The sequence below is a fragment of the Lepidochelys kempii genome, chromosome 14, assembly GCF_965140285.1.
Source record: "Lepidochelys kempii isolate rLepKem1 chromosome 14, rLepKem1.hap1, whole genome shotgun sequence".
Taxonomy (NCBI): Eukaryota; Metazoa; Chordata; order Testudines; family Cheloniidae; genus Lepidochelys; species Lepidochelys kempii.
The window spans coordinates 31889513-31902369 of record NC_136393.1 but is presented as its reverse complement, the minus strand read 5'-3'; the positions used below and the strand labels follow the sequence as shown (position 1 = coordinate 31902369).

At 56.4% G+C, this 12857-nt stretch overlaps 1 protein-coding gene and 1 long non-coding RNA gene across 4 annotated transcripts in view; one reads left to right on the top strand and one right to left on the bottom strand.

The window, feature by feature from the left end:
- Nucleotides 1-3810: 3810 nt before the first annotated feature.
- On the bottom strand, nt 3811-6643 carry LOC140897830 (uncharacterized). The gene is made up of 3 exons (XR_013634669.1): nt 6181-6643; nt 5024-5641; nt 3811-4444 (listed from the first exon to the last, which is right to left on the bottom strand). It is a non-coding gene; the product is annotated as an uncharacterized LOC140897830 (long non-coding RNA).
- A 5201-nt stretch (nt 6644-11844) lies between these two features.
- The window catches only part of GABBR1 (gamma-aminobutyric acid type B receptor subunit 1), a 68822-nt gene continuing 67809 nt past the window's right edge, over nt 11845-12857 (top strand). Inside the window, exon 1 of one of the 3 annotated variants that reach the window (XM_073311980.2) lies at nt 11845-12225. The gene's annotated coding sequence lies outside the window, so the exon portion shown is untranslated. The remainder of the gene's footprint in view (nt 12226-12857) is intronic. The other 2 variants (XM_073311979.2, XM_073311978.2) reach the window with 2 other exon arrangements.

Genomic DNA, 12857 nt, shown 5'->3' with positions numbered 1-12857 from the left:
GTACTAACAGCTCCTTATCTCTACTGGAAATACCTCGCCTGATGCGTCCCAAGACCGCATTAGCTTTTTTCACAGCCATAGCACATTGGAGGCTCATAGTCATCCTGTGGTCAACCAATATTCCAAGGTCCTTCTCCTCCGTTACTTCTAATGCATCCCCAGCTTATAACTAAAATTCTTGTTATTAATCCCTAAATGCATAACCTTATACTCTTCACTATTAAATTTCATCCTATTACTATTACTCCAGTTTACAAGGTCATCCAGATCCTCCTGTATGATATCCCGGTCCTCCTCTAAATTGGCAATACCTCCCAGCTTTGTATCATCCACAAACTTATAGCACGCTCCCACTTTTTGTGCTGAGGTCAGTAATAAAAAGATTAAATAAGATTGGTCCCAAAACCAATCCCTGAGGAACTCCACTGGTAACCTCCCTCCAGCCTGACAGTTCACCTTTCAGTAGGACCCGCTGTAGTCTCCCCATTAACCAATTCCTTATCCACCTTTCAATTTTCATATTGATCCTCATCTTTTCCAATTTAACTAATAATTCCCCATGTGGCACCATATCAAACGCCTTACTGAAATCTAGGTAAATTAGATTTTGATTGCATTTTCTTTGTCTAAAAAAATCTGTTACTTTCTCAAAGAAGGAGATCAGGTTAGTTTGGCACGATCTACCTTTTGTATTTTTTCCCATTTACCATTGATCTCAATGTCCTTAACTATTTTCTCCTTCAAAATTTTTTCCAAGACCTTGCATACTACAGATGTCAAAGTAACAGGCCTGTAGTTACTGGACCACTTTTTTTCCCTTTCTTAAAAATAGGAACTGTGTTAGCAATTCTCCAGTCATACGGTACAACCCCTGAGTTTACAGATTCATTAAAAATTCTTGCTGATGGGCTTGCAATTTCATGTGCCAATTCCTTTAATATTCTTGGATGAAGATTATCTGGGCCCCCCGATTTAGTCCCATTAAGCTGTTTGAGTTTCGCTTCTTCCTCAGATATGGTAATATCTACCTCCATATCCTCATTCCCATTTGTCATGCTACCATTATCCCTAAGATCCTCATTAGCCTCATTAAAGACTGAGGCAAAGTATTTGTTTAGATATTGGGCCATGCCTAGATTATCTTTAACCTCCACTCCATCCTCTGTGTTTAGCGGTCCCACTTCTTCTTTCTTTTTGATTCTAAAGGATTGGCAACAGCATGATTTGTGGGTAAGATCTGATTTGTATATTGACCTGGGTCTGGGGCTTGGTCCTTTGGATCGAGAGAATGTTTTTTCTTTTACTGGGGTATTGGTTTTCATAACCATTCGTCCCCATAACGAGTGGCACTGGTGTTGATACTGGGAAACTGGAGTGTCTAAGGGTATGTCTACACTATGAAATTAGGTCAAATTGATAGAAGTCGTTTTTTTAGAAATCGTTTTTAAATAGTTTATTGTGTGTGTCCCCACACAAAATGCTCTAAGTGCATTAACTCGGCAGAGTGCTTCCACAGTACCGAGGCTAGAGTCGACTTCCGGAGTGTTGCACTGTGGGTAGCTATCCCACAGTTCCCGCAATCTCCGCCGCCCATTGGAATTCTGGGTTGAGATCCCAGTGCCTGATGGGGCAAAAAACATTGTCGCGGGTGGTTCTGGGTACATGTCATCAGGCCCCCGTTCCTTCCCTCCCTCCGTGAAAGCAACGGCAGACAATCGTTTCGCTCCTTTTTTCCTGTGCAGACGCCATACCATGGCAAGCATGGAGCCTGCTCAGCTCACTGTCACCCTACGTCTCCTGGGTGCTGGCAGACGTGGTACTGCATTGCTGCGCAGCAGCAGCAACCCATTGCCTTGTGGCAGCAGACGGTACAATAGGACTGGTAGCCATCATCGTCATGTCCGAGGTGCTCCTGGCTGCACATGGGCGCAGGGACTACATTAGGAGTGACTCGACCAGGTCACTCTCTTTAGTCCTGCAGGCAGTCCTATTGTACCATCTTTTGGTGGGCAGGCAGGAGATGAGGATGGCTAGCAGTATATTGTACCATCTTCTGCCGAGCAGCCAAGAGATGTGGATGGCTTGCAGCCCTTCTGCACTGTCTGCTGCCAGCCAAAGTTGTAAAAGATAGATGGAGTGGATCAAAACAAGAAATAGACCAGATTTGTTTTGGCCTGCTAAACCCAGGGTTTTGAGTTCAATCCTTGAGGGGGCCATTCTGTGTGACAGTTGTTTTTGTTTCTCCTTGATATAAAGCCACCCTCTTTGTTGATTTTAATTCCCTGTAAGCCATGTCGTCAGTCGCCCCTCCCTCCATCAGAGCAACGGCAGACAATCGTTCCGCACCTTTTTTCTGTGCAGACGCCATACCACGGCAAGCATGGAGCCCGCTCAGATCACTTTGGCAATTAGGAGCACGTTAAACACCACACACATTATCCAGCAGTACATGCAGCACCAGAACCTGGCAAAGCGAAACCGGGCGCGTAGGCGACGTCAGCGCAGTGATGAGAGTAATGAGGACATGGACACAGACTTCTCTCAAAGCATAGGCCCTGGCAATGCAGTCATCATGGTGCTAAAGGGGCAGGTTCATGCCATGGAACACTGATTCTGGGCCCGGGAAACAAGCACAGACTGGTGGGACCGCATAGTGTTGCAGGTCTGGAACGATTCCCAGTGGCTGCGAAACTTTTGCATGTGTAAGGGCACTTTCATGGAACTTTGTGACTTGCTTTCCTCTGCCCTGAAGTGCATGAATACCAAGATGAGAGCAGCCCTCACAGTTGAGAAGCGAGTGGCAATAGCCCTGTGGAAGCTTGCAACACCAGACAGCTACCGGTCAGTCGGGAATCAATTTGGAGTGGGAAATCTACTGTGGGGCCTGCTGTGATGCAAGTAGCCAACGCAATCAAAGATCTGCTGATATCAAGGGTAGTGACCCTGGGAAATATGCAGGTCATAGTGGGTGGCTTTGCTGCAATGGGATTCCCTAACTGCGGTGGGGCCATAGACGGAACCCATATCCCTATCTTGGCACCGGAGCACCAAGCCGGCGAGTACATAAGTCACAAGGGGTACTTTTTAATAGTGCTGCAAGCACTGGTGGATCACAAGGGACATTTCACCAACATCAACTTGGGATGGCCGGGAAAGGTACATGACGCTCGCATCTTCAGGAACTCTGGTCCATTTCAAAAGCTGCAGGAAGGGACTTTATTCCCAGACCAGAAAATAACCGTTGGGGATGTTGAAATGCCTATAGTTATCCTTGGGGACCCATCTACCCCTTAATGCCATGGCTCATGAAGCTGTACACAGGCAACCTGGATAGTAGTCAGGAGCTGTTCAACTACAGGCTGAGCAAGTGCAGAATGGTGATAGAATGTGCATTTGGATGTTTAAAAGCACGTTGGCGCAGTTTACTGACTCGGTTAGACCTCAGCGAAACCAATGTTCCCACTGTTATTACTGCTTGCTGTGCGCGCCACAATATCTGTGAGAGTAAGGGTGAGACGTTTATGGTGGGGTGGGAGGTTGAGGCAAATCGCCTGGCCACTGGTTACGCGCAGCCCGACACCAGGGCGGTTAGAAGAGCACAGGAGGGCGCGGTGCGCATCAGAGAAGCTTTGAAGACCAGTTTCATGACTGGCCACGCTACGATGTGAAAGTTCTGTTTGTTTGTCCTTGATGAAACCCCCCGCCTCTTGGTTCACTCTACTTTCCTGTAAGCGAAGCACCCTCCCCTCCTCCCTTCGATCACCACTTGCAGAGGCAATAAAGTCATTGTTGCTTCACATTCATGCATTCTTTATTAATTCATCACACAAATAGGGGGATAACTGCCAAGGTAGCCTGGGAGGGGTGGTGGAGGAGAGAAGCACCGGGAGGGGTGGTGGAGGAGGAAAGGACAAGGACACACAGCACTTTAAAAGTTTAAAACTTTAAAACTTATTGAATGCCAGCCTTCTGTTGCTTGGGCAATCCTCTGGGGTGGAGTTGCTGGGTGGCCGGAGGCCCCCACACCGCATTCTTGGGCGTCTGGGTGAGGAGGCTATGGAACTTGGGGAGGAGGGCGGTTGGTTACACAGGGGCTGTAGCGGCAGTCTGTGCTCCTGCTGCCTTTCCTGCAGCTCAACCATACGCTGGAGCGCATTAGTTTGATCCTCCAGCAGCCTCAGCATTGAATCCTGCCTCCTCTCATCACGCTGCCGCCACCTTTCAGCTTCAGCCCTCTCTTCAGCCTGCCCCCTCTCCTCCTGGTCATTTTGTGCTTTCCTGCACTCTGACATTGTCTGCCTCCACGCATTCGTCTGTGCTCTGTCAGTGTGGGAGGACAGCATGAGCTCAGAGAACATTTCATCACAAGTGCGTTTTTTTCACCTTCTAATCTTCACTAGCCTCTGGGAAGGAGAAGATCCTGTGATCATTGAAACACATGCAGCTGGTGGAGGAAAAAAAAGGGACAGTGGTATTTAAAAAGACACATTTTATAGAACAATGGGTACACTCTTTCACGGTAAACCTTGCTGTTAACATTACATACATAGCACATGTGCTTTCGTTCCAAGGTCGCATTTTGCCTCCCCCCACCACATGCCTAGTCCCTCCCCCCTCCCTGTGGCTAACAGCGGGGAACATTTCTGTTCAGCCACAGGCAAACAGCCCAGCAGGAACGGGCACCTCTGAATGTCCCCTTAAGAAATGCACCCTATTTCAACCAGGAGACCATGAATGATATCACTCTCCTGAGGATAACACAGAGAGATAAAGAACGGATGTTGTTTGAACGCCAGCAAACATACACTGCAATGCTTCGTTCTGCAATGATTCCCGAGTACGTGCTACTGGCCTGGTGTGGTAAAGTGTCCTACCATGAAGGACACAATAAGGCTGCCCTCCCCAGAAACCTTTTGCAAAGGCTTTGGGAGTACATCCAGAAGAGCCACAAATGCCAGGGCAAATTAATCATTAAACATGCTTGCTTTTAAACAATGTATAGTATTTTAAAAGGTACACTCACCAGAGGTCCCTTCTCCTCCTGGCGTGTCCGGGAGGCAGCCTTGGGTGGGTTCGGCGGGTACTGGCTCCAGGTCCAGAGTGAGAAACAGTTCCTGGCTGTCGGGAATACCGATTTCTCCGCTTGCTTGCTGTGAGCTATCTACAACTTCATCATCATCATCTTCCTCGTCCCCAAAACCTGCTTTTGTGTTGCCTCCATCTCCATTGAAGGAGTCAAACAACACAGCTGGGGTAGTGGTGGCTGAACCCCCTAAAATGGCATGCAGCTCATCATAGAAGCAGCATGTTTGGGGCTCTGACCCGGAGCGGCCGTTTGCCTTTCTGGTTTTCTGGTAGGCTTGCCTCAACTCCTTAAGTTTTACGTGGCACTGCTTTGGGTTCCTGTTATGGCCTCTGTCCTTCATGCCCTGGGAGATTTTGACAAATGTTTTGGAATTTCGAAAACTGGAACGGAGTTCTGATAGCACGGATTCCTCTCCCCATACAGCGATCAGATCCCGTACCTCCCGTTCGTTCCATGCTGGAGCTCTTTTGCAATTCTGGGACTCCATCATGGTCACCTCTGCTGATGAGCTCTGCATGGTCACCTCTGCTGATGAGCTCTGGCCAGCGTGGCAAGCTGCAGGTGACCATGCAAACAGGAAATTGAAATTCAAGAGTTTGCGGGCTTTTTCCTGTCTACCTGGCCAGTGCATCTGAGTTGAGAGCGCTGTCCAGAGCGGTCACAATAGAGCACTCTGGGATAGCTCACGGAGGCCAATATCATCTAATTGAGTCCACAGTACCCCAAATTCGACCCGGTAAGGCCGATTTAAGCACTAATCCCCTTGTCGGAGGTGGAATACGGAAATCTATTTTAAGAGCCCTTTAAGTCGAAAAAAAGGGCTTCATCATGTGGACGGGTGCAGGGTTAAATCGATTTAACACTGCTAAATTCGACCTCAACTCCCAGTGTAGACCAGGGCTATGGGAATTGCTTGTGTGACTTGTGGTTAGCCAGTGGGCTAAAACTGAAGTCTTTTCTGTTTGGCTGGTTTGGTCAGCCTTGGGCTGTAACTGCCCTGCTTTATGCAATTTGTCCTGAATTGACACTCTCAGTTGGGTCCCACCAAAACCAACATCGTTACACTGGTTAAATTCCCCTCACCCTCCGCTTACCTGTGCAAGATCTGAACAGATACCAGGACAGGCGCCCAGCACAGCAGTGACCCTCTGCCGGCCCAGCCCTACAGGCCTTGGACAAGCTCGCAATTTGCCCCCCTACACGCAGCCCTGGTGGCCTGACTGGAGCTGCCCCCATACAGAAGTCAATCTAGGCCTATGTGTGCGCTCCCCAGGCCAGGAAATGGGGGGTGGAGATGGAGGATGGGGGGGCTGTGCGTATAGAAAGCCAGATTGCGCAGCACAGCCCAAGCCCGCCTGCCCCTGGCCATGAGCCACAATGGGGCAGCAGCTGCTAAGGGATGCGGGAGGGGCTGAGTTACTGGCGGCCAGGTGGGGAGGGCAGATGGAAGTGTGGGGAGGGGCCGGTCTGACGGAAGCAGCCACCCATCTCTGCTGAGCTGGGGCCAGTCAGGCTCCACTCTCAGACCCCCCTTCCCATATGTCACGCTAGGGCTCTCAACTCAGGGAACAGCCTGAGTGGGGTCGGAATCCAGGAGTCCTGCCTCCCAGCCCCCATCCCCCATTCTAACCCACCAGACTCCACTGCCCTCCCAGTGCCAGGCATAGAACCCAGGAGTCCTGCCTCCCAGCTTCCCCCGCTCTACCCACTAGACCCCACTGCCCTCCCAGAGCCAGGGATAGAACCCAGAAGTCCTGCCCCCCCATGCTATAACCACTAGACCCCACTGCCCTCCCACTGCCAGGGATAGAACCCAGGAGTCCTCACTCCCCGTCCCTGCCCCTGCTGTAACCTCTGGACCCTACTTCAGCAGCCCCTGGTCCTGCACCCAGGCTTACATTTCTCCTGGACTCTGCTCCCAGCCCTGGAGGGAACGGCCAACCCAGTAGCCTCCCACAGCAAATGGGTGGAGAAGGGGGAAACCTGCCATGCAGTCTAGCATATGCATACACCCCCCACACACACACATAAAAAGACCTGCACCAACCAAGGCAGAGACCCAGCAGGGCACTGGGGTGCGGGGAATGCTTGGGGGTTGTGTGACAGGGAGACCTGGAGCCAGCTGAAGGGATGGTGAGAGACGGGAAGGATGTGTATGGGGAGAAGGAGTGATTGGCTGAGTTGCTGACCAGACCCCCCCACCCCACAAATACAGCCCCCCAACAACTGAAGCAGACCCTCCCCTCCCAGAGTCCATCCCCAGCCCTTCCCCAGAGGCCCTGCCTGTCCCTTGTCCAGGCACCTCTGCGTGCCGGGTCTCTTCTCTCCTCACGTCCCTGCATGGAGCTCAGAGCTCTGTACAATGGAGGCCAGCAGAGCTATGAGGACACTGAGGCACAGGGCAGGGAAGTGACTGGCCAAAGGTCACCTAGCAGCCAAATGGGGAACAGACTCCCAGGGTCCCAGGTCCATGCTCTAGTCCTGTCACCCCCTTCTCTCTATGATCTGTCCAGCCCACACTGAATCTGGGGGTCCCATCCCAGTGTGGGGGGGGGGCGGATCTGTGGCCATATCTCCCTGTGGGGCAGGTGAGGGGGCCAAATCCCTGGGGACTGGGCATCCCCGATGCCCCCGGCACCATGGGCAGCTGAGCTGGGCTTCTCTGGCAGGGGCACAGGGACCTCCCTAGCATGGCTCTGTGCGTTCCCACCCGCCCGCCTGGCCTCTCCAAGGAGCCTGTCTCCCAGGCGGCTGGGGGAGCTGCCATGGGGCCCGCAGCCCATCAGTGCAGCCTGCGCAGTGTGATGTGGCAGGTGAGAGCATCTCTGGCCTGGGGCCCTCCGCATCTGGGAACACAGCAGGGACTCGTGTGTGTGTGTGCGTGTGCGTGTGCACGAGCATGTGCATGTCCCTGCTTGCGCTGCGGGTAGAGCCAGCATTCACAAGTGTGCAAGTATCTGTCTGGCTGGTGCTGAATTTGTGGCTGTGTGCATGTGTCAGTGTGTTTGTGAATGGTTGTGTGTGTGTGTGCAAATGGTTGTGGGGGATGGTATGTACGAGCGATTGTTGTTTCCTGAGCACAGGCAGTGTGTGTGGTTTGTGCAATGCGTGCTGAAGAAGATGTGGTGCAGTGTGTGAGCGTGCACGGTGTGCAGAGGGTGAGTACAATGGGATGTGTGTGTGCAGAGGCTGTGTGATGAGTATGTGTGCACGCACAGTGTACAATGCGATGAGTGTGCTGCAGTATGTGTATACAGTGTGTGCGCGCAGATCAAGAGGTCTCTGAGGCCAGGGCACGTGGACCGGGCTGTCACCCCCTGTGCCCAGCACATCCAGGGTCACTCACCCACTGGGGCGAGACGCAGACTCTGGGGACTGGCTAGACCTGGTGGGTCAGGGAGGGAGAGACCCCAGCTAACTCTGCAAAACCATCACTCCCCACCCCCAGGCTTCCCCCAGCACTCACCCAGGGACAGGACCCGGACTTGGGTATCAGGGGGCTGCAGGTGGGGAGTGAGGGGCACTGGCAGAGCTGGGGGGGAGAAGGGCTGGGGAAGCAGCGGCTGTGGGTGAGGGATAGGGGGGCACTGGTAGGGCAGAGGGCTGGGGTAGCAGGGGCTGCGGGTGAGGGTTGGGGGCACTGGTAGGGCAGAGGGCTGGGGTAACAGTGGCTGCGGGTGAGGGTTGGGGGCACTGGTAGGGCAGAGGACTGGGGTAGCAGGGGCTGCGGGTGAGGGTTGGGGGCACTGGTAGGGCAGAGGGCTGGGGTAGCAGGGGCTGCGGGTGAGGGTTGCGGGGCACCGGCAGAGCTGGGGCGGGGATCAAGGCTGGGCTAGCAGGGGCTGCGGGTCAGGGTTGTGGGGCACCGGCAGAGCCGATCTCTGGGCCCACAGGACAGGCCTCCCCTGCTCACCCCGCCGCTGAGCTCAGCGGGCGCCAGGAAGGCAGATCAGAGCCGCTGCCTGTTCCCAGATCAAAGGCCCTTGGGCTCCTGCAGCTGAACAGGGCCCAGCGGGGAGTGGGGCTGGCAGCTGCGGCTCGGATTAACCCTGCGCTGCCCAGGGCCTCTGCCACTCCACCCTGGCATGGGGGCAGGGAGGAGGAGTTAACCCTTGCATGTGGTGAGGGGAAGAAGGATCCCAGCACTGGGCACTGCAGTGGCCAGGCCACAGTTGGGCTCGGTGTGCATCGTGGGGAGTCCCACAGAGGTCTCTTTGGGGCAGGGTCATGGAGGGGAGGGGTGGGATGTACCGGGTGGGAGGGTGTCAGGGTTTCTGAGCCTCCCTATGTCCCTCCAGGCCCAACACAGCAGCATCTGGGCCCCCTGCACTGGCCCCTCAGTGAACACTCTGGGGCATGGCCCCACCAAGATAGAGAGGGGAAACTGAGGCACAGGGAATGGGGCAATGTCTGGCCCAAGGTCACACTGGGTGTCTGGGACAGTGCTGGAGATAGAACCCAGGAGTCTGGCTCCCCAGCCTCTCTGGGCTCAGGTTGGTGGGCATGGGGCTGTAGCCATGGGGCATAGGTGCTGGGTGGGCAGGGGTGGGGGCAAGGATTGAGGGAGAGGCATTGCGTCCATGGGTGGGAAGGGAGTTGGGAGTGAGGAGTGGGGTGGGGGAAGGGTAGGGGGATGCTGTTGGGCAGACTGGGGAGCATCTCTGATATGAGGGAGGGGGGAACAAGGGCTGGGGGTGGGGATGGCTAGGAAGTGCCCCTAGATCCTCTGCAGAGCGCCAGTGGTAGGAGGGGGAGGAGGGGGAGCCGAACGTGAGGCTGGTGTGGGACCATGTGTGGGGAAGGGGGTGGAGCTGATGCGGAGGGAGAGGGGCTGGGGGTGGAGGTGGGGCAGGCTGGGAGAGGGGTTGGTGTGGATGGGGGGCTGACTAGGAGTGGGGGAGGGGATTGCGGTGGGGGAGGGACAGGGCCATCCTTGTGTCTCTTCTCTCTCCTCTGGGTGAGCGGTGCCAGGAGGGGATAATCCAGCGATCGCACTAATCCCCACCGCGGGCCAGGGGGAGGGGCGGAAAGGCCAGACACACAGACACAGGCGGACACACAGACACAGGCGGACGCACAGACATAGTCGGATACCTACACAGACACACAGACACAGGCGGACGCACAGACATAGTCGGATACCTACACAGACACACAGACACAGGCGGACACACAGGCACAGGCGGACACACAGACATGCACACATAAACACAGACACAGGCGGACACACAGAAACAGGCAGATGCATAGACACAGACGGACACCCAGGGGCATACCCAGACCCCAAGGGGTTGCAGATGTCATTGGGGGAGGGGAGGTGGAGACACACAGGACCTGTCCCCGCCATCTGATCCCCATACCAAGGGCTGTGGGCTACCTGGGCCACCTGGGAAGGCCGTGTGTGTGTGTGTGTGTGTGTGTCCCTGCTGCCCCTTGTTGGAGGTGATGTGTGTATGTTTTTAGGGGAGAGGATTGTGTGTGCAGGATGGGAGATTGTATGGATGTGTGTGTGCATGTGTGGGATGGGTGTGTGTGGGACAAGTTGTGTGTGTGTGTGTGATAGGTTGTATGTGTGCATGCCTGTCTGTGTGTGTGCATGTGTGATGGTGTGTGTGTGACCGGGTTGTGTGTAAGAGATTGTGTGTGTGCCTGTGTGATGGTGTGTGTGAGCACATGTGACAGTGCATCATGTGGAGGCTCTATATTTGTGTGGGTGCACATGTATGTGTGATGGTGTGAGTGTGTGTGTGCATGTGACAGTGACTGGTGTGTGCACATGCATTTGAGTGTGATGGTGTGTGTGTTTTTGTGTGTGCAGACTGTGAGTGTGCACATGTGTGATGGGCTGTGTGTGTTTCTCTGAGTGTAGGCTCTGTGTGGGAGTGTTACAGAGTGTGTGTGTAGGCTGTGCGTGTGTGACAGTGTGTGTGTGTGACAGTGTATGACAGGGAGGTGATTCTGTGTGTGTAAGCTCTGTGTTTGTGTGTGTGTATGACAGTGTATGATGTGTGTAGGCTCTCAGTGTGTGTGTGTGACAGTGTGTGATGATGTTTGTGTGTTTCTCTGTGTGTAGGCTGTGTGTGTGTGTGAGTGTGTGACACTTAGGGCTCAGGCCCAGCCATGTGTAGCTTTGTCCCTGGTGATTCTATCTGCATGGTTGTGTCACCCTGGCTGACACCAGCTGGGTGTGTGTGGGGGTAGGGTTGTGTGGGGATGGGGGTGCAGGGGCTGATGGAGACGGGGCTGAGCTGGGAGTGGCTGGGTGCATGGGCAAGATGGGTGGGAGGTGGGGCAGAGGTTTGGTGCGTGTGGTCATACGGCGGGAGGGGGGTGTGGTAGAGGTATGGGGCGGGAACTGCATGTGTTGGTGGGCGGGTCAGCGGCAGCTTCTGGCCCACCAGCCCCCCCCCCAATACCCCTCCCCCACCAGCACCTCAACCGCCTGCAGTATCACAACACAGCCCTCCCCACTAACCCCTTCCCCTCACCCCCTGCCCCATTGCCTCCCCCTCCCCCTCTGCCCCATCGCCACCCCTCCCCTCACCCCCTGCCCCTTCGCCTCCCCTCCCCTCACCCCCGGCCCCATTACATCTTCTCCCCCCCTGCTCCACTGCCTCCCTTCCCCTCGTCCACCCCTGCCCTCCTCCCCGCCCCGCGCCCAGCGCGCTCAGCACCATGGCCAGCTCTCGGCCGCAGCGCGGGGCTGGCCGGGGGCGGCCGGTCGGTGGCTCCCCGGCGCGGCGGGCGCAGTGAGCTGCTGGGAGCGGCCCCCTCGGGCCGGGCGTCTGGGCAGAGAGGGAGGGAGGGAGGCTCCCCCGCCCCCACCACTCCACTCCCGCCGTCTCCGCCGCCTCCCCCGCCGGAGAGAGCAGGCGCCCGGCGCGGGCTGGGGAGGGACCGAGAGACCCACCGAGCCGGCTCCGCCCTCCCGGCCCGGCCCCTGCCCCGGCCGAGCGCCGAGCCCAGCAGCCCGCGTGAGTCCCGGAGCGCTTGGGCGCTGCGACCCCGTCCTCCGGGTCCCTGCGCCCCCCGGCCCCGGATCTCCCGGGTCCCGCATCCCCTGATCCCTCTCCGGGACCGCGCCGCTTCCCCCGGGCACCATCGGCGCCTTCCATCGCTGCAGCCGGCCCCGAGCCCAGGTAGGGACACGCCGGCCCCGCGCCCCCGATCCTGCAGCCGGGAGGGACAGGGGGGCAGGCGGGGAGGGAGATCCGGGTACCCCCTCCCAGGAAAGAGGGGGGAGGGGAAGGCTCCTACCGGGGCGCGCTGGCTGAGATGGGGAGGAATGGGGCGCGGGGGGGGGAACCTGGTGGAGGAGCTTGGGGAGAGGAGAAGGGAGGAGGCGGTGGGGAGAGCAGGGGCCAGGCCCTGGTGGGGAGAAGGAGGGGGAGGCCAACCAGGCCTGTGGGGGAGAGCGTGGGAGGGAGGAGGCCGAAGGAGGGGACAGCCCAGGGAGGGGAGCTGGGGTGGGGGAGAGCCCAGGTGGGGGAACCCTCCCCGATCCCCCCCGACCTGCGCTCCCCCAAGTCATCCATCACCCCCACTGCTGGAATCCCTCCCCCAATCCTCCCACCCAGCCTGTGCTCCCCACGCCGCCCACCTCCCTCTCTGCTGGAATCCCTCCCCCGATCCCCCCCAGCCCGTACTCCTCACGCCACCCACTTCCCCCACTGCTGGGAGCGCTCCCCACCCCACCCGCCCCCCTCTCTGCTGGGATCCCTCCCCCAATCCTCCTGACCTGTGCTCTCCCACGTCACCCCCCACACCCACT